The sequence below is a fragment of the Bos indicus x Bos taurus genome, chromosome 12, assembly GCF_003369695.1.
Source record: "Bos indicus x Bos taurus breed Angus x Brahman F1 hybrid chromosome 12, Bos_hybrid_MaternalHap_v2.0, whole genome shotgun sequence".
Taxonomy (NCBI): Eukaryota; Metazoa; Chordata; class Mammalia; order Artiodactyla; family Bovidae; genus Bos; species Bos indicus x Bos taurus.
This window is the reverse complement of record NC_040087.1, coordinates 27,434,904-27,457,652: the sequence shown is the minus strand read 5'-3', so window position 1 is coordinate 27,457,652 and position 22,749 is coordinate 27,434,904. Positions and strand designations below refer to the sequence as shown.

Here is a 22,749-nt window from a genome sequence, read left to right as displayed (position 1 = left end):
CATACTGCCACAAATGGTAATGGCTTCTCTTTATATAGCCATAGGAAATCACAATTTGAAAACGTATTAAGTGATTGTAACTTTCACTAGTCACACATTTACTGACAAGCTCTGGTTTTGCTAAAGTAATCTTAAGAGAAGGAGATTCGAGTTGGGTAAGTTTCTTGAAGGAGGGATAATTTTATCTCATTTATCTTTGTGTTGCTAAGACCTTGCACAGTGCTAGGGACATAGTAGACGTTCATTACTCTGAATTAAAATGAAGCTATAATTTTCAGTTGAGATTGGTGAGGGGCACTGGGGATTTCTCGCTCTTGGGCATCTGTCACTACAGTTAAATTCCAGTGAAATGGAAGAATGTGAACATTCCATAGCATATGCTTCTATTCACGGTCACTGGATTTGGCTGCACTTTTGACTACCTGCATATTCTGCATCTCTAACACCTGGGAAAATTCTTTTTGAGACAGTCTTCATACTCTCGATAATGGGTCTAACAAAATGCCGTACCACATGAAGCTGAGGGGGCAGAAAGTAATTAAGTGTTTCCAGGAAGGAGGAATACTTATAGCCATGAAAATCCCTCTGAGACTGTGCTTAGAGGAGCTGTCCCTGCTACCCTAATGAAATTATGGAGAAAAAAATGTAAGCAATTTCTTCAGATGTGACCTTATTTTCCTTAGGTTTTCAAATGGTTTTCTAAATGGAAGAGAATTTCTTTTCTTTTTTACAATCTGGAAGCAAAAATATATGTTGTATGAGAAAAACAGCATGCCAGTGCAAGATTCAAAATTCTTGATAGTGAGCAACACTGGAATTTGGTCTCCTACTTACAAATTTGAAGAAAGAAAAAACACGCCCCATGAGAAACTGAATTTAAGGTCAGATTAAGTCAACCATAACCATATGGGTTAGCATTTAAACATTTATATTAACTTTTCAAAATGAAAAGTCATTAGGGAAGTCATACCATAGTATGTACCACTCATTTCCATTTTGACTTTTTATCTCACAAAGGTCACAGTATGACAGGCACAAACTCAGAATTTACTCCATTGTTATCATAGCAAATGTTTCTTCTATTACTAGGCTAAAATATTTTGTCCGGTTGGACAGTTTAAACTCCTTTAAAAAGAGTGTAGTTACTTGGCGACACCGTCTCTTAATTTGTTAGTGAGTGTAACACTGACTGGCCTTAGACCACTGCCTCCTTGTGCCTCCACTTCTATTACACTGGGCTCCCCATTTATCCCTTTCCAGTGACTGAGACCAGAGGAAAATAGAGATCATACCATTCTAACACACAAGAAAGAATCATAAGGAATCACCTTACAAGGACAAACAGTGAGGTTGAGTCATGGCATGTCCTTCTTCTATGTCATGTTATATCTTATGTCCCTATATACTCAATAGCCTATTCTGTCTGACCTCCATATTGCATTTTGGTAAAGCATACAGATAGAAGCTCTTGAAACCTCCAGTCAAGAAGCAACAACGGGAAGCCAAAAACTAGGGGAGCTGACTTCACATCTTACAAACAGCAGGAAAGAATGACCGCTAAAAATTTAAATTGTTAATTTAATTTGAAAAATGAGATTAAAAAAAAAGAGGGCAGCTGTAATTGAAAAGCCCAAACTTATGGATGGTTTCACATTTGCATGGAAATCTGAATTAGGCTTCAAAAATTCTCCTCTGATTTATGTGTGCAGAAAAATTGTCCTCAGACACCCTTCACCAATACTTCCTATTCCCAGAGCACTTTGCATAAATATTTATGTGAAAACTGACTTGACTCTTTTCTAGATTCTGCTGGCTTGCTTGCCAATGCCAATGCTTTTTTTTTTTTTTTATGTCAAGATGAAACACTAGCTGGCAGAGTAGATAAGCAGCTAAAAACTGAGTCTCTGGTAGACTGAACCCCCACTGCACGATACCTGGATACTGAAGGATAAGCTGCACATCCAATCTGGTACTTTTATACCAGATCACAGCCATCAAAGCTGAAATTCCTCATTGGAGATTTGTTAGAAAAGTACTTGTCATTTCTGGCCAGAAGTTAGTGGGAGTTGTTTCTTATTTACTCTCTTGACTGTAATTTTGTATGATGGAAAATATCCTTTAACTATAACAAGTTGGGTTTGCTTATGATAAAAAGAAAATAAATCTATCACATTTTAATTAAAACCTTAGCACGCTGCTTATTTGTGTAAATCCCCCATTTCGTGATTTCTGGACTGAAACAGTCTTTGCTGACGTAAATGCAAGATCGACCCCTTGAGCTTGAGTTGGAATTTTAACAAAAAGTGATGAAGCACAGAGTGTTCTACTTAGGGCATAGTTTACAATTTGGGACACATTCATAAGATTTTAAAAACAGGTGTTGCTTATATCCCACTCAGGTGTCAGGTGGTTGAGGGTTATGTACCATTAAGGTCTCAAATATAAAAATGCATGCATGCATGCATGCTAAGTCACTTCAGTTGTGTCCGACTCTACGATTCCACAGACTGTAGCCTGCCAGCTCCTCTGTCTATGGGATTCTCCAGGCAGGAATACTGGAGTGGGTTGCCATGTCCTTCTCCAAATATAAAAATGGATATGGACAAAATTGTGCATGCTTGATGCTATAAGCACTTCACAGAATGGCAGGAGCAACTCTGTTTGGTGATTCTTGGCACAGTTGGTGGGGCCAGCACATTATCAAGGATATTTTTGTGATGCATTTCCAGCCAGTCACTTTGCCTGGTGGTCCAGTGTGAACGTCTCCTTGCAAGTCTCCCCAAGAGATAGAACAGTAGATGACTATATCCAGAGACCTTTGCAAAGCTGAGGCTAATTTAAGCTGAAGCTGAGATCTTGGGTTTTTGAATAGGAACTAAAAGTTTTCTCCAACAGATTAAAGAAAAAGAGGCCATTGAAAACAAAAATAATGATGGTTACCAAAAATCAGGGCAGCAATACAGTATTATTTTTAGTGGCACTATTTGACAAATTTATTTCAAAAAAGGCCCTAAAGATATTAACTCAGAAACAAGAAGTTTTAATTTTTTCATTGAAGTTTTCCAGAAACACATTATCTTCCACATGTGAAGAATGTGGATAATGGAATCACACGAAGTTTTTGAAGTGGTTTCCTTTCAAGTGTAAACATTTAAATGACCATATGAAGTAAGGACAAATGAGAAGATTCAGAATGATGTGTCCACAATGACTGGTCAAATAAAGAACTGTTCAAATAAAACAACAGTTGCTAAACAGATGGTAAGAAGTGATGGTTCCAGGGAGTTTTTCTTATTTTATGTAGTTATTGAAATAAGAAAGTCAATAAATTAAGATGCACTTTGATTTATGCATTACATAAATTTTGATTTACGTATAACATTTCCAAATATAGCAGATACAACAATAAAAGTTGCTACTTTTCTTTATTTGTCAAGAGGACTTAGCAGTTGTTTTGGTACAGCTGTTATTTTCTTACTACTTTTTCTATAGTACATATTTCAAGACAAAGTCTGGTTATGCAAAGGAATTTCTTTTTTAAATTTCCTTAATTTTTTCACATATAACAGTATAGTACTAATAGCTTCAGATGTATAATGATTATTTTTTGCTATATATATATATATATTTGTATATATAGCAAAGTGACTACCAAAAGAGATATATTTATGCAAAGTAATTTCTGCATGTATGAATTAAACCCACTATATGTCTGCATGAAGACAAGGGAAAAACTAAGTGAACTGATCCAGTCTTCAAGATGTAGAATACACTCAGATTTAACATCATACTGTGACTATCAATTACTCTGCAAGACATGTGGTATGCTTAAATTTATAGCAACTAGGCAAGGCTCTTTAAACAACTTTCACAGACAATCAGTAAAACAGATTTCCTCAAAGAGACTTACCTGCTCTCTCTTTGCTTCGTTTGTCAGAGAGCACCTGTATTAAAAAAAAAAAAATCAAGACTCTCTTAATATTTCAAATTTATGCTGCCATCATTAAGAATATCATCGAGTTTGAAAAAAAATCAGATTGTAAAATTAGAACTGAATTGCCTTCAGAAATGAAAGTAAAATGCCAATTAGGGTAATGCATGATTTTAGTGTGCACAAAGAATCTGGAATAATAAAAGTAATACTCATTGACAAGGAAGATGCCTGAATCTTATTTTTCTCAGATTTATGTACTTTTCTCAGGCTTATGTCAAGATTTACACTATACTATGCATCCATTTAGCAACTAGAGGAAGACTGATGTCTAGTTTTTGTCGTGTACTCTGCTGTCCTCATGTCACCAATAACCTCCAATAACCTCCTTCGTGCTAACCAGCAACAGTACAAAAACTGAGCCAGCTGAGCACTCCTCCCATCAGAAACTTGATCCTTCTGGGCTCCTGTTCTCCCACAGTGCCTGCTTGTACATTTCTAACCGGTCCTTCTCATTTTCTCGGTGGATTCCCTTCTTGCCTGGGATCTTTAGGCATATTGATTTAATTTACTTTTGTTTTATTTTGTTTTTCAGACATGTTGCAGGGCTGGCTTCTCTTCTTACTTTGCACTTTTTCCAGGGTGATCTCATCTACTTTCCATCCATACTCTGATAACCTCCAGATTTATATCTCCAGCCCACGTCTCTTAACTTGAGCTTCAGGCCAATATAGGAAACTGTTTATTGGACATCTGCATTTGGAGATTTCAGACACCACAAAACCGTGTGTTCAAAGCTCAACATTATCCACCCCCTCACATAGATACCCAACTCCCAAACCAATTCTTTTTCTGTGTTCCCATCTTAGCGAAAGGCAACATAAACTGAACGTATGTGTCCCTCCTCAGATTGAGTTGTTGAAGCCTAATCCCCAGTGTGATGGCATTTGGAGGTGGAGCTCTAGGAGGTAATTTGGTTTGGATGAGGTCATGTGGTTGGGTCCCCCACAATGGAGCTGGTGCCTTGTAAGAGGATGAAGAGCTCAGAGTTCTGTATCATGTGAGGACTCAGTGAGGAAAATGGTGATTTGTAAAGCAGGAAATGAGTTTTCACCAGATACCAAATCTGTCAGTACCCTGATCTTGGACTTGAAGACTCCAGAACTATGAGAAATAAATAATTGTTGGTATGTTGTTTAAGCCACCAAGTCTATGGTATATTTGTCCTAACAGCTCCAACGGATAAAAAACAATCTATCTACCTGGTTGCCCAAATGGGAAACCCAAGGATCATCTTTTTGTTAAATTCTGTTGATGCCTACTCTCAAATCTTGCTTGAATCCATCTACTTATTTTCATTTCTACTTCCACCTCCTGGGCAACATTCAGGTCATGCTTAGATAATTGCAATAGCTTTCTAACTTCTAGCCTGACTCTAGTCTTATCTCCCTCCAATCTATTCAGCACCCAGTGTGATGTTTCTAAAATACAATTTGATCATGTCACTTTTCTAATTGGAGCTATCCAATTGTTCCCCAATGCCCTAAGAATAAATAGAGTTTAGAGGTTAAGATCTTATGCCTAGCTGCATGACCTTCAGAAAGTTTTTCAATTTCTCCAAGCCTCAATCTCTTCAGGCAAATGGGGTTGCTTTGTGTGATGTGCTGAGCAATAAGTATGGCATAGAAGAGACATACAGTAAATATTTATTGATTATTTTGAAGGAACTTCTTAAAAACAGAGACTTACATTTTGTTAACTCTTTCAAAGCATAATGATAATTTGAATAATATTCTTTGAGAGTCAAGGATGAAAGATGCAAAATGTTGATGCAGTTAGAGCTTTTTCCTCAATATCACAGTTCCTCCCACCCAATTCTTATTCTCTCTCATCTTATTTTATGTCTCCATTCACACTTACAGTGGGTAAAAGCAAATTCACAAGAAACTTGATGACTGACAATGAGAAGAGTCAATTTTCCCAAGGACATTCACATTTTAAAGGGCACCATCTGATGACAAACACCAAGTACTGAATCTCTAATGATAAAACTTGAGATAGTGTGAGACAGAGGAGGAGAAAGCTCTCTCCACATTTCTCAAATAATATCAAGTAGGTGACTACTTCCTGCTCTAAAGAGAACTCAGTCAATGAGAATAGTGCATCATATTTAAATGTCTCACTTGATTTGGAAGCAAATATATCTAATGACTATTTGACTTGGAATAGCAAGTAAAATAAAATTATGAAGTAGATAAGTTTTGTTACATGAACATAATAAAACATTAATAATTATTTAAAATATCATAATAATATTTTAATAACCATTCAACATAGAAATAACCCAGCAGGATTCTTCAAGTTCAACTGTTGAAAAATTCTCAGTTATGAGCTAAGACCAATTCCTGCAGAGAAATGTCAGCTTGAGGGCTTAAAAGGGAAACAAAAGTAAGTAGACTTCCTCATCTAGTCCTTGAGATTGAGTGCTAACAGAGCTACTCACACATTAATAATGACAATAATAATAATAATTAACATAAGAAACTAAAAGTCAGATTACTTGATTCCAAAATAGATAAATGCGATAGGGATTTCCAGATAAACAGAAGTACTCAACAAATGTATGGTCAAGTATTATTTAGTTCTAAATGTAGAATGATGCATTAAAAGGTGCAGAGCTTGAATCTGGTAAATATATGTGCTTGTGTGCTTGCTAGGTCACTTTAGTCGTGTCCAACTCTTTGGATCCTATAGATTGTAGCCTGTCAGGCTCCTCTGTCCGTGAGATTCTCCAGGCAGGAGTACTGGAGTGAGTTGCCATGCCCTTCTCCAGGGGATCTCCCTGACCCAGGGACTGAACCTGTATCTCTCACGTCTCCTGCATTGGCAAGTGGGTTCTTTATCACTGGCACCATCTGGGAAGCCAATTAACTAATTTTAATTAATACTAAAAATATTAATGTTGTCATGATGAGAAAAAAGTAGAAATTAAATGCCTAAAATTAAAGCAACAAAAATTAGTGTTATTGAAAATAAAATAATGAAAAATATTACTAAATTTTAAAGACATTGGAGGTATTTGAAAGTGAACCCCTAATGCATGTTAACCATTTCAACAGTACATGACAAATTAGATGCAGAAGTATAGCTATGGACACTCCTTTCCCAGGAAAAATTATGAGACAAATATTAAATATACATATATATATATATATTTCCTATGCTATGTCAGCTCTAAAAAATTTATAAATGTGATGGTGAACATACATTTCTTTATGGATATTCAACAATATTTTCCCATAATCATTTTCATTAAAACTCACTAGGTGACGGGACTGGGGGGAGGAGGGAATGGGGAGCTGCTGTTTAGTGGGTATAGTTTTAAGATGAAAAGAGTCTTGGGGATGGAGGATCGCACAACAATGTGAATGTACTTATGCCACTGAAGGGTACACTTCAGTGGTTAAGATAATAAAGTTTATGTTTTATGTATTTTTCCACAATTAAAAACACACAAAGAAATCTCTAGATGCACATAGCCTATTGCTACTTGTTATGTTTAAACTCCCACTACCTTACACTTCAAACCCCTCTGTTTGGAAATCCAAATAGAATAAATCTAAGATCCAAAATATGACTTATGGGCAGATAATAAAAGAACTGCTACTAACCTGGAGATAATTATTTATACTCCCTAAAGTCATCATGAGATTACAGTCATCTCCAGAAGCATGAAGAAGGAAGAGAAAAGGAGGTGGGATAATGGCATTCACTGATGCCAGAGCAATTAGATGAAAAATCCCCAGGCAACAAATGGGTTATTTCTCTGGATATTTTATTATTTGTTGAGTGTTTAGCCAACATATAGAAACACTCATGTCTAGCACTATGCTGGGTGTTTAACCCTTTCTCTTTGTGGGATAGATGGCTAAGGGCAGGTAATTATCCCGCTGGAGATTCAGGAACACTAGAATGGTTAGAAGTGTAAGCTGGAATCAAGATTGCCACAAGAAATATCAATAACATCAAATATGCAGATGACACCACCCTTATGGCAGAAAGCGAAGAGGAACTAAAGAGCCTCTTGATGAAAATGAAAGAGGAGAGTGAAAAAGCTGGCTTAAAACTCAACATTCAAAAAACTAAGATTATGGCATCCGGCCCCATCACTTCATGGCAAACAGATGGGGAAACAATGGAAACAGTAAGAGACTTTATTTTCTTGGGCTCCAAAATCACTACAGATGGGTGACTGCAGCCATGAAATTAAAAGACGCTTGCACCTTGGAAGAAAAGCTATGACTAACCTAGACTGCATATTAAAAAGCAGAGACATTACTTCGCTGACGAAACTCCATCTAGTCAAAGCTATGGTTTTTCCAGTTGTCGTGTATGGATGTGAGAATTGAACCATAAAGAAAGCTAAGCGCCAAAGAATTGATGCTTTTGAACTGTGATGTTGGATAAGACTCTTGAGAGTCCCTTGGACTGCAAGGAGATCAAACCAGTCCATCCTAAAGGAAATCAGTGTTGAATATTCATTCGAAGGACTGATGCTGAAGTTGAAGCTCCAGTCCTTTGGCCACCTGATTTGAAGAACTGATTCAGTGGAAAAGACCCTGATCCTGGGAAAGATTGAAATCAGGAGGAGAAGGGGACAACAGAGAATGAAATGGTTGGATGGCATCACCAACTCGATGGACATGAGTTTAAGCAAGCTCTGAGAGTTGGTGATGGACAGGGAAGCCTGGTGTGCTGCAGTCCATGGGGTTGCAAAGAGTTGGACATGACTGTGTGACTGAATTTACTGAGAATAGTTACAATTATCTCATGGATACATCCTAGTAAAGTTCTCTGAAGTATGTTTGAGTCACTTGCCTCATCTGGTGAGATTCCCAGAAGGTGTTAAGTTTTTGATACTGGTAAAGCAATAGTAATTATAAAGCCATGTTCACACAGACAGTCTAAGAATAACATTTTAGGAATTGGTTTTATGAACATGTATTTAGTAGACAATTGTTTTTTGGAACAAATGTATGAAATCTGGATGAAATGCAGATATGCATCCCTTGTCACACAGACAAATATGCAGATTAAATGAATAGAACAACTCTGCTGCTGCTGCTAAGTCGTTTCAGTCGTGTCCGACTCTGCGTGACCCCATAGATGGCCTCCTACCAGGCTCCTCTGTCCCTGGAATTCTCCAGGCAAGAACACTGGAGTGGGTTGCCATTTCCTTCTCCAATGCATGAAAGTGAAAAGTGAAAGTGAAGTCACTTAGTCGTGTCCGACTCTTCATGACCCCATGGACTGCAGCCCACCAGGCTCCTCCGTCCATGGGATTTTCCAGGCAAGAGTACTGGAGTGGGTTGCCATTGCCTTCTCCGAGAACAACTCTAGACAACCATAAAAACATCCAGATAATTTTTATTGGGAAGCAACGGCCCTTGGGGCTTGTGATGATCAATCAAGTCAATAAATACATTGACTATTATTGTCCAGGTGAAACCAAAAACCTGTTTCATCACCTGCTGTTCTTGAAATACAAAGGGCCCATTTGTTCCTAGTGCCCTCATAGTAAGCCTTTAAAACTAAAAGCAGCAGATAAAATCCCAAAGTAAATAAACTCTTACGAAAACATGTAAGCCATTTTACTATTTGCTCTTTACTTTGTCCAGAATACACCTGCTGTATTTCAAACTCAGTAAACCATATTTTGCAGTGACCCTGATTTAAACATTACAGAATAATGTCTAAGTAGAAATGAGCTGATAAAGCTAATCACCAGATTACCACTGGAAAGCTGGTTTCTTTAGACAAATATAAGGGATATATTATATACTGACTTTGGCTCAAATAACTTAAGACTCGTTGACTATGAGATAGCTGGTTTTATATCTCAAAAAAACAAAAATCCTTTTCCTAATCTCCCTCATGTTAGCTCCTTAAAAGATCATGCACAAACTATATGTAAAAATGAAAAAGAAGAACAAATATTTTAAAGTATTATAATCTGCGATTTCAGAGCTATTTCAAGGAGACCTAAAAGTTTCAATCGCAGTATCAGTTCATGAAGAAATAAGATGAAAATTTAATGGTCTTTAATTGCCATACTAAATTTTCATTATTGACTTTAATTTTGATTTCAAAATACTCCAAACATGGCCTTGTAGAGAAGTTTCCAAAATTTTTGATTTCTGTAAAAATTCTTTATAGTGATTCTTACCGAATTGTCAAAGTTATTCCTCCCCTGACTCATGCTGAGAAAAGGCTGTAGTAATTCTTTGTGGGACTGTGGGAGAAATAGAAACCAACAGATTTCCTCACAAATAACTGCACTATGAAAACTAAAGAAAAACCTGCTAAAAAGGCTAGAGAGAATGTATAATATAATTCAATATTTACTCTTTGTTTTCATTTGATCTTCACTCATTTCTTTTACACCTGAGATATAGAAAGTAATTCTTGTTTTAGTGCTATATGAAAATTTCAATACATCTGAAACATAAGAGTCAAATGAAAATCTACTTTTGTGGATTGAAAAATATTTTGATTCAGCCCATGATGTATAAATCTTTCTACTTCTAAATGTAAATTTTGGTATATGTACAATAGGATTCAGATACTTGAACAGAAGTAGTCGGTAATGCATAATTTCAGACATTTAACCTAAATACAAAAAAAAAAAAAAAACCTTTACTAGTTCAGTGAGTATAAAATGATGCTATTTAATAAACTATGGCATTTTAATAAGCATGCCTGACATCTGGTACTGATAAAAAGGATTTTATATTTTATAGTTAATATTTAAATAAAAAACATTACTGTAGTTTTGCTATTTATCACAGGCCACAGATGGCATAGGTCGCATTTGGGTGGCTTCATTTCCTTTTTGAATAGTTTATATAAAGACGCCACTTGTTTTCTCTCTTTCTGTGAATGCTTTATATAAGGTTTGGATCAAGTCCCAGAAATGAATAAATGAAGGAAGAAAGGAATGCATCAAATGAAAACGAAGTTTCTTAATAACAAAACTGATTATAGAATTTTCCTGGAACAAGTTTAGTTAATAAAGTTCATTCTAAAACAATGATCCAAGGAATTTGCATCTGGATAAATATTTGAAGTAACTTTTCCAGAACTGCAAAACCCCATAAGAACCTCTAAAAGTTCCATCTTTTGAACAACTGTATTTGCTCTAGGCAAAGTGGACTAATCCTTTGATTCAAGACAGGTTTGTCAGGAGCCTATGGAAGCAGCAGCTGAGCCTGATCCTGCTGAGACAGTCAGGCTGCTCTGGAGCTGTCCAGATGCTCTCCTTGTCTCTAGAGCATGCATCTTCTTGTCCTGCTTTCTCAGACTTCGTGTGTTCCACTCTTTAGATCCTTTGGTGAGGGTCCTGCTCCAACTTGGACATTGAACAGTGGTGTCCCTAACTCTTGACCCCAACACACCGGCTCTTGACCCTTTCCTCTAGAAGATGTCACTGGCATCTGGTCCTATCATTTCATGGCAAATAGGTGGGGAAACGTGGGAGCAGTGATGGATTTTATTTTCTTGAGCTACAAAATCACTGCAGATGGTGACTACAGCCATTAAATGAGAAGAAGATGGCTCCTTGGAAGAAAAGCTATGACAAACCTAGACAGCATAATAAACAACAGAAACATCACTTTGCTGACAAAGGTCCGTCAAGTCAAAGCTATGGTTTTTCCAGTAGTCATATATGGATGTGAGAGTTGGACCATAAAGAAGAGTGAGTGCTGAAGAATTGATGCTTTTGAATTGTGGTGCTGGAGAAGACTTTTAAGAGTTCCTCAGACAGCAAGGAGATCAAACCAGTCAATCCTAAAGGAAATCAGTCCTGAATATTCATTGGAAGGACTGATGCTGAAGCTAAAGCTACAATCCTTTGGCCACCTGATATGAAGTGCTGACTCATTTGAAAAGACTCTGATGCTGGGAAAGATTGAAGGCAAAAGAAGAAGAGGGTGGCAGAGAATGAGATGGTTAGATAGCATCACTGACTCAATGGACATGAATTTAAAAAAGCTCCGGGAGATAGTGGAGGACAGAGGAGCCTGGCATGCTACTGTCCACGGGGTTGCAAAGAGTCAGACATGACTTAGTGACCATTATAACAGCAACAAATCAATGCAGTAGTATAAAACATACATCATATAATTTTTCATTAAATTTTGTTATAATAATTGAAAATCAATGAGTACACTTAACAAGCATTTATCAGATGATAAGGACAGAAATATTATGTTATGAGACAAATAAAAGCTCTGAATGCAAAGTCAGTGGACTAACCTGTAAGAACTGGGAGTGTGAATTAATTAGCTTAAAATCCAACATTTTTTTCTCCTTATTGGTTGAGAATTCTTGTAATCATAAAAAATGTTTGGTTTTATGATTTACCTTTGAATTTCCTAGCCCAGTACAATATCACAGACCTAGTAAAAACTGCAATGTCTTGATCTGGTTATCTAGATTTACAAGAGGCATGATCCACCCTAAGATAACTGGTAAAAGTAAAAGACTCCAAGATTTGATAATCTAGAAGAGTAGGTAAGGTGTATGCTGCTGCTGCTAAGTTGCTTCAGTCATGTCCAACTCTGTGCGACCCCATAGATGGCAGCCCACCAGGCTCCCCCGTCCCTGGGATTCTCCAGGCAAGAACACTGGAGTGGGTTGCTATTGCCTTCTCCAGGTAAGATGTGTATATGTATATGTATATATATATGTATATGTATATGTGTATATATATATATACACACACACACACAAACCCCAATAGAAAGCTATTCAATGAAGAATTTAGTATGACAAAGAATGAACTGATTTTAATAAGTGCAATTAACACTACTTTATGTATATCTTACAGATATTAGTGAAAGAAAATTCACTACATTTTCACGTGCTGTTGAAAATCCAGCTGGATGAAGATGAAGTTGAGTTCTCTACTCTGAATGAGATCACAGTCTAGAGCAGAAGACAGCCCCAAAGGGAAAAGATTGTGATCGTTTGGAACAAACATACCAGTAGAGGTGACTATAAGAAATGATGGTTGCTCAGAGAAAGGGTCTCATATAAAGAATCAGGGGGAGGTTTGTGTAGAGGGTAGTATTTAAGATCATTCTTGATGAATAATTTCACTGGGAAAATAAGGCGGAGAGGGGAATTCCAGACAGAAGGGACAACATGTACAAAGGAAAGAGGCAGAGGGGAGGGAAGCATGAGTCTTTGGGGAAATACTGTAAACTAATTATAGGGAAGAGTGTAAAACAATGGGGTTAGAAAGATAAGATGGGTAGATGATAGAGGAATTTGTATACTATATGAAGTCCTTGGGAATATGTATACTATATGAAGGCCTGTGGGTGATAAGGACTCCAAAACTATAGGCTTTATAATGGTAATTCCCAAAGTGACACGAGGGATGCACTTGAGGAAGGAAGAGTTTGGACACAAGCTCAAATAAAACCAAGACCTGCTGAAACAGAAGGACATGAAATAGACTATCTGTGATGACGCGGTCATTATGAGTAATATTTAGGAGGGGATGAAGAGCAAGGGAAGTGAGAGAGAGGGAGGGAGAGAGGTCATCTTGGGTAGTTTTCAGGTTTTGATGCAGGTAAGGTGGTTCACAGAGGTGTCATGCTAATGAAGATGAGCAATAGGGGAGGTGGTCAGGGGTTTGGAATATAAGGAATTCTACTTTTAGACACATTGAATTTGAAAAGACTGAGGGACACACAGTGGGGGCTGTATAAAGAAGCTGGAGTCCAGGAAAGTGGTCTGGACTGAATGAACACAAAATATCTGTGAGAATTCCAGCTCTGAAAGAAGATGAGCTGGTTAGGGAAAGTGTGCTTATAATCAAGAATAGGAGAGGCAGAGACAAGAGTCTGGGGGCATTGCAGTATTTACTACGCTGAAGGAAATGACGAGACGAGGGTGATAAAGAGTATGACAAAACGGGAAGATCTTAAGCAGGAGGAGTAGGTAGATTAATAGAAAGAAGTTGAAAATTAACAACCCAGAAGATTCTAAAACTTGGTAATTATGAAGTGATCTTGGCTAGATCCAGGGGATAGAAATTTGAACAGGATAAATTAAGGAATACAGGGGAAATAAAGTAATCTAATCCCAAGCAGCTTGATTTAGAGAGGTTGAAGGATGAAAAAAGTGCTAGTCTTGGAAAGCAGTTTCTTGGAGGGCTTTTGTAAATTTGAAGAGATTTTAGTACCTTTAGGGCCTGAGGAGGAGGAGCTCAGTGAAGACTGCAGTTGCAGTTGTAAGGGAGCAGAGATCCTGAGGAGGGAGCAGGCAGGCAAGAGGGAGGGAGGCGGGTGCAGGGCCTGATGGGGAAGAAGACAAGGAGGGTGGGGGCTGACAGCGTGGCTGAGGTGGACCAGCACGGGGACAGCGGATGAAGTCCGGGCAGCGAGCGGTGGCGCACCTGAGGGGCTGCAGGTTCTCGAGGGATGTGGAGGTCAGGACGAGGGAGGTCTGGAGCTGAAGAGGAGGCACAGGGGAAATCTATTTACCGATGCAGAAGCAGCACAGTGTTTCCTTCCTGCAGTCCTCAGACTACAGTCTCATACTCAGATATATTTATACTTCATATAAGTATAAAACTATGCTGTAGCTATTTCACAAATTTATCTCTCTTCTCAAGCAAACGGTGGATAGTGGAAAATTATGACGCACCTTTCTATTTCTTTGGAGGCATTACGGTACTGTATATCAGAAAAACCTGGGGTTTTGAGATAGACACATTGAGTTTGAGTCTTGAATCTGTCGGTGACTAGTTATACGGTTTTAGGCTACTTTTCTCCCCTGGCTGAGACTTAGTTTGCTTATCTGTAAAATGGAGATAGTAACACAGTCCTCATAAGGACACAAGGATTAAATTTAAAAATTGTGTGCCATCTCTCATCCATGGCATCCAGGACCAGATTGGACACACGATAAACTTCATTTGTGCCTTCTATGAGGAGCCTGGAACACCTATGTGCATACATGAAAATATCCTTCTCTTTCAATTACTATATTCACTTTCATCTCTAACTTTGAAAATACTGCCTTCCATTAAAGAAGGTATGGAAAAGCCGCCATTCCATCACACCTTAATTCTGTCTTTTGGTGATCATACCTTCCTCCTGACTGTTAGGTGTGCTCAAGTAAGGAATCCAGATCAAGAGTTTGGTTTGGCTCTTACCACATGGTAGGCCTCCTTCGGCAACATCCCCTCCAGGTTTGACTGCTTTGTAGGCCTATTTGCCTTGGCTTTCAGGCTTGTTTTTATAGACCAGTCCTGCCAACTTTTAAGATTACACAAGATTATAGTGGCATATTTTATTTAATGCTTCATTTTCTTTAGAAGAGTGGTTTTTGGTTTTTTAAAAAAACAAACTCCTCATAAGCCTGATGACTTGCTCAGCTGAATATAGGCCAACTGAGAAGAATTGGGTCACCAAGTTCTGGACACACAGCCCTGGAAAATGTCAGGAGTTGGATGGTCTACTCCTTTGTCTGGACCCAGCTCAAGTATCTTCCTGAATGAATCCTAAGTGCTTTAAGAAATAAAAGTACTCTTAAGAATCTGTTTTCTTCTAAGTATGGAAGAAGCACTGGTGATACTGGTTTGGGGGGAGCATCCTTTTCATTTTGAATTTGAAAACCACAGGACAATCAGTAGTTTAAGGAAATGCCAATAAAAGATGAAGTATCAGTTCAGTTCAGTTGCTCAGTTGTGTCTGACTCTTTGTGACCCCATGAATCGCAGCATGCCAGGCCTCCCTGTCCATCACCAACTCCCGGAGTTCACCCAGACTCACGTCCATCGAGTCGGTGATGCCATCCAGCCATCTCATCCTCTGTCGTCCCCTTCTCCTCCTGCCCCCAATACCTCCCAGCATCAGGATCTTTTCCAATGAGTCAACTCTTCGCATGAGGTAGCCAAAGTATTGGAGTTTCAGCTTTAGCATCAGTCCTTCCAATGAACACCCAGGACTGATCTCCTTTAGAATGGACTGGTTGGATCTCCTTGCAGTCCAAGGGACTCTCTCAGGAGATAATAATAATGTAGTATTGCTATTTTATCTGTGTTAATGGAGAACTGGGACTTTAAAACTATCTACCAAAATCTAATTTGACATCATCTTTAGATATAAATAACTGTATAGACACTTTGCGGTATGCTGTAATTTAAATATTAAGAAAAGAAAAGCATTTCCAAAAAATGAAAAGTTAGAAAAACAAAGATGAGGGAGGTCATATTTTTGGTCCAGCAATTTGGTCCTCAACAGCAGGAAAAAAAAATGGCCTGACTCCTTGCTTCTCTGTTCCTGCCAACCTCTGTGTAAAGGTGCTCATGAGTAGTGAAAAGAATAAAAGGAATGTAGCGGGAAGAAGAAACTTAAAAAGCAAGGCTGGTGAGTTAATGACATGAAACCCACATGGTATATAGATAGTCCTTAAACAACTACAGCTGACTTTTTTTTCTCATGTTGACTTAATGCCTGGTCTCCTAACTTTAAGGGCTTCTGACTTGCGGTGGCTGGAAATGTGCTGGTTGGATCTTCTGCTCAGGAAGCAATATCTCCTCTAGATCCACCACCTTCTTGGTGTTGAGGCCATGCTTCCTGCAGGCTGCTCCCACCCAGTGAGTGAAGCTGGTGGGGGTACTAACACAGCCCTTTCTAGTCAGAGGCAGGACACTTCCTATGCACGACTTTGTTACAGGACTTCCCACTGGTCTGGCCAAGCCTTTCTCGGAACTACACTTGGTCTGCAACCCCTCCTTCCCGCTCTCCTTCTGTAAGTGCCAGACCTCCAATATAGTAGGGAGGCTACTCCCAGGTTTCTCTGATCCTGTTCTCAACAAACCCCTTGCATGGTTAATCCTACCTTGGCATCTGCCTCTTGGCAGACATGAATTAACACATTCATCCAGTATCTTTTATTTGTTTTACACTCACAAGTAGGCATATACACAGAAAAAAGTTGAAGCAAAGAAAGATTTAATAAACTGCCAAAGGAGATATGATAACTCAAACACCAATCTCTGCTTCATCTTGAGGCCTGAGGCTCCTGAAGCCCCACAGTCTTTCACTTAACCAACATTTATTGAATGTCTCCTATATGCCTCCTACGGCTCTGGACCCTATCCTAAGAGTAAAGGACTCCTTTGAGTGGCATGCTCAGATTCGTGATATAATAAGACCATTCTGTTGCAAAGCATAGAAGTAACTCAAGGGAACAAGGCCAGAGGAGAGGAGGCCAGTTTGGAGGCTGGTGCAGTCATCCAAAGAGAAAACGGTAGCACGTGTGAGAAGAGCCCCAGCATAGATAAAAGAGGTGGGGAGACATTTAACTGGAAATTTTAGTGATTCAACATATATTTACTCCAGATCAGCCCTGCCCTTGGCTACACTCTGGGAAGACAGGAAACAACAGACACATTCCCAACTGTTCAGAAGCATTTGAATGACTTCTGGTCAGAGACGTGTGTGTGGGTGTGTGGGTGTGTGGGTGTGTGTGTTTGTGTGAAGGAACTTTTGCTCAACTCAGTCACTTAAAGCCCAGAGATATAATGGAAAACAGGAGGCGGGGGGACCTCCTACACCAATAAAACAAGAAAATGGCCTTGTGCCTAAACCACAGACTATGACACACAGAAGTCAATTACAGTGGGAAGCTCTGCCAGAACGAGGGTGCTGAGAGTGGCCCCAAACCTCAGACTCTGAACAGGATGCAGACTTCCCCGAAAATAAGTGTCACAACAGTAGAAGGTCTGACTAGTGACCCTCTGATTAGGACAACTAGTACAGGGCAGTTTGGGAGAAGTGAGGAGTGCCTTGGGTGATGTGTCTGTCCTATGGACACCCTGGTCTGGATTTCCCTTGGAAGGGCCCTTCTGAGTACTGAACTGTGTACACACCATGTTTATTATAATTATTCTTAATCTTGTGATTTTTCATTTTTACAGCTTTATTGAGGTATAGATGACCCAGAAAAAACTGCATAGATTTAAAGCATACAGTGTAGTAACTTTGGACATATGCATGTATCTGGGAAAACATCATCACAATCAAGATGCTAACCATCTACTCTCCAAAGTTTCCTTGTGCCCCTTTGTAATCATCTTTCACACCCTCTCTTGCCTCCCACATCCAGTCGCAGACAACCTGTGATCTGCCTTCTTTCACTATAGATTAGTCTGCATTCTTAAGAATTTGATATAAATGGAATCATGCAGTATTTACTGTTTTTCCTAGCTTCTTTCATTTAACAGAATGCATTTGAGTTCCAGTCCCTTTAATTTTAGCCATTCTAATAGGTATTAATTTTTTGTGGTTTAAATTTTCATTTCCCCAATAACTAATGATACTGTCACTTTTTCATACTTACTTACTTTGAAGAAATTTCCTTTGAATCATCTGCCCATTTTTAAAATGGTTGATCATTTTTTCATCATTGCCTTTATGCTGCTGCTGCTGCTGCTAAGTAGCTTCACTCGTGTCCGACTTTGTGCGACCCCATAGACAGAAGCCCACCAGGCTCCCCCGTCCCTGGGATTCTCCAGGCAAGGACACTGGAGTGGGTTGCCATTTCCTTCTCCACATTGCCTTTATAGAGTTCTTCATATATTACGTATACAAGTCTTTTATCAGATAAGTGATTCGTGAAGATTTTCTTTTAGTCCGTGGCTTCTCTTTTCATTCTAGAAGTTCTTAATATTGAAAATGTCCAATTCTGTAACGGATTATTTATGGTTTCAATCTAAGAAATACTTGCTTTACCCAAGGTCAGAAAGATTTTTCACTTGTGTTTTACGGGTTTAGATTTTACATTTGTCTCTGATCCCTTTTGAGATAATTTTTGTTAGTAGTAAGTCTGAACCAAGGTTCCTTTTTTCACACATGAATATCCCATCATCTCAGTACCATCTGCTGAAGAGACTGTCTTTTCTCCATTGAATTGCCTTTACCCTTTTGTCTGTCTTCTTTTGCATTACTTTATATATTTTATGGTGCCATTTTAACTCCTCAATTGGTTTATAAGCTGTAACTCTGAATTTTGTAGTTGTTGTTGATTAGGTTCTTAGTCCTTAGATTGGGGTTTACAGTTTACATCTTTGACTTACTGGTCTACTTTCAAGTAGTATCACATCACTTCATGCATGGTACATAAAACTCAAAACACTTCTCCATATTCCTCCTCCTTTAGGACTGTAACCTTCATACATTTTATGTCCACATCTGTTATAAACTTCCAAACACAATGCTGTTGTATTTGCTTTAAACAATTATTTTTAAAGAGATGGAGTGAGTGATAGTTGCTCAGTTGTGCCCGACTCTTTGCAACCCCATGGACTGTAGCCTGCCAGGCTCCTCTGTCCATAGAATTCTCCAAGCAAGAATACTGGAGTAGGTTGCCATTTCCTTCTCCAAAAGAGATGGAAAATATTTTAATTGCACTTACCTGCATATCCATCATTTCCCACACTCTTCATTCCTTTGTACAGATCCAGATTTTCATCTGGTATCATTTTCCTTTAACCTGGGGACTTCCTGTAATATCTCTTATAGTATAACTCTGCTGGTAATGAATTCTATGATTTTTTTAATGTAAAAGATAGTTATTTGAAAGATATTTTTTCATGGTATGGAATTCTACTTTAAATATATTATGCCATTGGCTTGCATTGTTTCCAAACAAAAATCTGAGGTCATTTTTATTTATTCCTTTGTATTAAATATACCTTTTTCCTCTCTGATGGCTTTTAAGATTATCTTTTATCATTGGCTTTAAATAATTTCATTGTAATGTGTGTTAGTGTAATGTGCTTTCAGTTTTTTTATGTTTGGAGTTTTCTGTTAGTTTTGTGGGTCTGAAGTTTTCATTAAATTTTGAAAAATTAAGGGACTTCTCTGGTGGTCCAGTGGTTAAGACTCTGTGCTCCCAACAGTGGCTAAGACTGAGTTCTCAGTGAATGAGGCCTGGGTTCTATCATTGGTCAGGGAACTAGATTCCACCTGCTACAACTAAGAGTTCGCATGCCACAACAAAAGATCCTGCATGCTACAAAGAAGATCAAAGATTCCAAGTGCCGCAACTAAGCCCCTACACAGCCAAATAAATGAACTTTTTTTTAATCTGGAAAAGTTGCTATTCTTTTTGCAATTTTTTTTTCTGTTTCCCCTTTTCTCACTTCCAATTACATGTATATTAAGCTGCCTAAAGTTATCTTGTAGCTGATTGACTTTTAAAAGAATATATTTTATTTTTTAAATCAATTTTAGATGTATAGCAAAGCTGAGTGGAAGATAAAGAGTTTTCATATACTGTCTACATAAACACATAACTTCCACCACTATTGACATCCTCCACCAGAGTGGCACATGTATTAAAACTGATGAATTTACACTGACACATAATTGTCACACAAAGTCCATAGTTTACCATAGAGTTCAATCCTCGTATTGCACATGCTATGGGTTTAAATGTATGACATGTATTCAACATTGGAGTATCATAAGAGCAGAAAAAAACTTCTCTGTTCTGCCCATTCATTCTCCCCCCTCCCCTAAGCCCTGGTAACCACCAATTTTTCACTGTTTGCTTGTTTTTGCCTTTTCCAAAATGCCACATGATACTGCAGAGCTTTTTCAGATTTACACATTCAAATTTCCTCCATGTTTTTTCATAGCTTGATAGCTCATTTCCTTTTAGCACTGAGTAATAGCCCATTGTCTGGATGTATCACAGTTTACTTATCTATTCATCTATTTTTTCCATCTACTGAAAGATATCTTCAGTTCAGTTCAGTTCAGTTGCTTAGTCGTGTCCAACTCTTTGCGACCCCATGGACTGCAGCATACCAGGCCTCCCTGTCCATCACCAACTCCCAGAGATTACTCAAACTCATGTCCATTGAGTTGGTGATGCCACCCAACCATATCTTAGTTACTTCCAAGTGAATAAAGCTGTTTTAAACTTTCAGGTGCAGGATTTTCTGTGACGTAAGTTTTTAACCCCTTTGGATAAATACCAAGGAGCTTGATTGCTGGATCATATGATGAGAGCGTGTTTAGGTTGTAAGGAATTGCCAAACTGCCTTTCAGAGTGGCTGTACAATTTTCCATTCTCACAAGCAATGAATAAGGGCTCCTACGGCTCCATTTCCTTGTCAGTGTTTTGAATTTTGGCCACTCCAATTAACATGTAGTGGTATCTCATCATTGTTTTAATTTGCATTTCTCTGATGATGTCTGATGTAGAGCAGTTCATATGCTTTTGCCACATGTAGATCTTCTTTGGTAAAGTGTGCTCCCTCCGCATTCTTTTCTCTTTGAGTTTCACTTTTGATAGCTTTTATGTTTTCAGTTTCACTCACTGATTTTTCCTCTGTAGGGTTTCAACTATTAGTCAAATGCAGTGCATTTTTTTTTTCACCTCACATATTCATTTCTAGAAGTTTATTTTATAAATGAACTTTTATAAGTTCATTTTATATATATTTTATGTCTCTGCTTAACATACTCAATCTTTCTTCTAGCTTCTTGAACACATGCAATGTGGTTATAATAGAAATTTTAATGTCCTTGTCTAAGAATGCTATCATCTGTGACATTTCTGAGTTTGTTTCTATTTATTACTGTTTCTCCTTATTATGAGTCACATTTTCCTACATTCGTGATAATTTTTAATTGGATGCCAGTCTTTGTAAATTTTTCCCTGTTGAGAGCTGAGTATTTCTGTATTCCTATAAATACTCTTGAACTTTGTTCTGGGATGCAGCTAGATCAGTTGGAAATGATTTAATCACTTGTTTTTACGCTTTGCTGTGTGGCATCAGACTAGCAGCCTTTACTCTGGGGCTGGTTTTTCACCACTACTTAAGTGATTCCCTTTGAGTACCCTACTCAATATCCTGTAAATTACAAGGAGTTTTTTCTCTCTGGCTGAAGAGAACACAAACTATTCTGAATCCTGGGTAACTCTGAGATTGCTATCTTTAATCATTGTTAATGGTTCTTCCGCTGTCCTTGGGTGGTTTCTTCACCTGCATGTGCTGATCAGTACTCAGCTGCAGATTTGGGAGTAGTAGAGAAACTCTCTACAGCCTCTTAGAGCCCTTTCCTTCTGTGAAGCTCTTCCACAGTATTTTACCTTAAATTCTAGCTGAACTGGCCTCCCTGTGATACCAACATTTTCTTATAAGTCAGGGAGACAGTCAAGGTCCTACTTGGGTTCCCCCTCCCTACACTGCAGCCTAGAAATTTTCCTTAGACAGTAAGCAGCGGCAACTCTAAGGCTCATCTTGTTTGTTTCTCATTTTCCAGGGTTCACTTTTCTGTGCTGTCTAATGTCCAATATCTGAAAATCTTTCTTTTATACATGTCATCAGTTTCTTTAGTTGCTTCCAACAGGAAGGTATATCTTGTTCTTGTTATTCTATTGTATCTGGAAGTGGAAGTCCCAAACTATTCTTGTAAAATTAGTTTCTATCATCTATCTATCTATCTATCTGTTAAGAGATTTATGAAAGGAAGGTCAATAGTGTTAGCAAAGGTTGTTTCCAGGTCATGGGCTTGGGGTAATATTTTACTTCTTTGTTTGTGTTTTTCTTTTCCTTAATTTTTAATGTTGACATACATAGCTTTTACTTTTTAAAAAGTTTGTGACATACATCTCATAAATTCAGAAAAGAGAAGAAATTAGGACATATTGAGGGCCTGCTCTGTGCTCAGTTCAGTTCAGTTGAGTCGCTCAGTCGTGTCCGACTCTTTGCGACCCCA

General features: G+C 38.2%; 1 long non-coding RNA gene across 1 annotated transcript in view; it reads right to left on the bottom strand.

Moving 5' to 3' along the window:
• Positions 1-3,822: 3,822 nt before the first annotated feature.
• LOC113902321 overlaps positions 3,823-22,749 on the bottom strand; it is a 191,933-nt gene continuing 173,006 nt past the window's right edge. Inside the window, exon 4 of the long non-coding RNA XR_003513755.1 lies at positions 3,823-3,944. This is a non-coding gene — a long non-coding RNA (uncharacterized LOC113902321). The remainder of the gene's footprint in view (positions 3,945-22,749) is intronic.